This window comes from Triticum aestivum, chromosome 4B (genome assembly GCF_018294505.1).
Source record: "Triticum aestivum cultivar Chinese Spring chromosome 4B, IWGSC CS RefSeq v2.1, whole genome shotgun sequence".
NCBI classification, from domain to species: domain Eukaryota; kingdom Viridiplantae; phylum Streptophyta; class Magnoliopsida; order Poales; family Poaceae; genus Triticum; species Triticum aestivum.
The window spans coordinates 454235011-454237625 of NC_057804.1; positions in this window are offsets into that span (position 1 = coordinate 454235011).

A 2615-nucleotide genomic window follows, 5' to 3' on the forward strand; every position below is an offset into this window, starting at 1 on the left:
GGGCGGCAAAACACCCTCTCCTTGCCCGAAATAGTTACCAGCAAATATTTGGGAGATGCGAGATTACCGTCCTATCCCCAACCGATGCGATGTCCAAATTTTAAACGGGGGATAAGTTTGTAACTTTCCCCCATTTCAGAGAAGCGCGTCCCAAAGTTTGAGATCCCCCCTCCCCTCCATTTCGCCATTCATACACCATCGGCGGCACGACAACCTCCGCACTGCGGCCAGCCTCCTCCGTCCGCCACCCCATCCTCCACCTTGTCGGAGCCGCTACCCCTACCCCGTCGTCCACTGCAAGAGATGGACGTCTCTCATCCACGGCGCTGGACCAGGATCCTTTCATCGCCTCCTCTCACTTCATCGGTGCCGTCGTCCACCTTGCCGTTGCCGCTCCTACGGCCGCCTCGTCCACGACAACATGATATATCCCCCGACCCGGCCGTCTGCCGTCTAAAGTCTTCTTCCCCGCTGCCGATAGCCATCGCACCCGCAGCACCCTCAACGTATCAGCATAGGCCTACACGACGTCGCAAGAGAGGTGGTACTCTTCCATATGTGCTTAAGTTATTGATCTCACCCGGAAAATAGATCATAATTTGTTTACTGTACTTTTCTTGGCCGTACCAAATCGTAGTGGCTAGTTGAAAGCAAACATTGGTTGCGAAGTAGCTTTGTCCGGTTTGCACCTTCAGATCCGCCATGGCACGGGCACTATACTCGTAAAGCTTATGGTTTCCCCCCTTTATATTCACTACCATCATCGTAGGTGCTTCGTGTCGTGCTAGCACTGCTCCTCAAGACCTCAACCCAAAGCTTACGTGTTGAAATATGAATCTGATATGATGCTCATATCACTAAAACAGAGAATGTTTAATTGGTCACCTAATGTTCCTATATTCGTTTAGAAAAGCATGTGCGCCACCCACTGGTCCAGCTAGTTCCACTTTCCTGATTTTTCTCTTGATGCTTAGGGTTTTCCCCTTTTATCTATTATACTATGATCTGCGTAGGTGCTTTCTGTCGTACTAGCATTACTCCACCCTTCAAGCTAAACAACACAACACTCAGAATTCGAAAGCTTAGTTGTTCAAATGTGATTGTGATATGATACTGATATTAGTTAATCGACACATTTAATTGGTTAGCTAAAGGTCCCACTTGAGTTTCCAAATGCATGTCGCGACATATAGAGAGACAACATAATTGCATTTGTTTATCACTTGTTGACCGTACTTTCTTGTCCATACGAAATCTTAGTTGTTATTTCAAAGCAAACATCGATTGCTAACTACCCTTTGCGAGGTTTGCAGCTTCAGATCTGCCATCCCACTGCCACGGTCAACACTGTACTCATCATGCTTATGTTTTCCCCATTTTATGATGACCACAATCAGCCTACATGGTTCGTGTCATAATAGCACTGCTCCACCCATCGATCTAAACAAGCTTAGTTGTACAAATTCATATCTGATATTATTGCTGATATTAGTAAAACTGAGAGATGTTTATTTGGTTAGCTAAACGTTCCTACTTTAGTTTCGAAATGCATGTGAGCCACATATGGAGAGACTGGAAAGAATAGTTTTTCTCTGTGCACTCTGGTTCATCATGGGTGGCCAACCGACATTGTATTGAAACACTTGTAATATCTTCAATCTGCTTGCTCTTCTGCTCTTCTTTAAGATGATACTCTTCTCCTGCGGTCGACTGGTCAGGTCGAGTTGTTCTCCCTTAGTATATTTTGAATCTATCGGGTCAGGTCGACTTGTTCTTCTTTACTATATGTTGAAGCTATCATCTGCGAAGTGTCATCACTTCTGGAGCTCTCATATTTTGAGTATTAGGCCACATTATATTAATGCACACAACAAATTACAGCATGCATGGCATCTTTTAAAAGAATTGCAGAGATAGCACAAAGGGGTTTACAGGGAGGCAGTATTGGATTAGAATCACTTCTGCATTACAAAGAAAATCTCACTTGTTTTTATGTTTTCATGCATGTCAGATATTGAATATTATCAAAATGAATATGAGAATGGGCGCACGAGAGGAATATTGCGGAATGATCCACTGGCTAACAAACTTGGCATGGTGGAGGATGGCCTATCTTATTCACCCATCAAGGTGCTTGCTCTAACTTTGCAAAGTTGTATTGGTCGCACATATTTTGCATCTGACCTCTTGCATTACTTCTACTTTGTTACATCATCTACTTAGTTTAAGCATCATACATGAGTATATGCCATAACTATCCATTTTCTGTACCTATTCCATGTGTCGTCACACTATGTTTTCCAATCAAATGTTGTTCTTTCGTAATAGATGTCCAAAAGGAAGAGGGTGAGTGCAGATCCTCAAGGAGTACAAACTAGGTATTTGGAAAAGGTAGTGGTACCTGTTAAATCAGATAGATCAGTAGCCACAAAAAACACATGCCCAACTATACCACACTTTACCCCTACTCCAGTGGCCAAACCCCTATTAGAACTGCTGGGAGCCCAGTGTCAGGTACTATCTATGATATCAATTCAAAATTTGAACTCCTAAATTTCTGCTTGTGCCTTACCTTCTCTCTTGTATGAAAACTAATTTCAGATGAATCTCCTTGC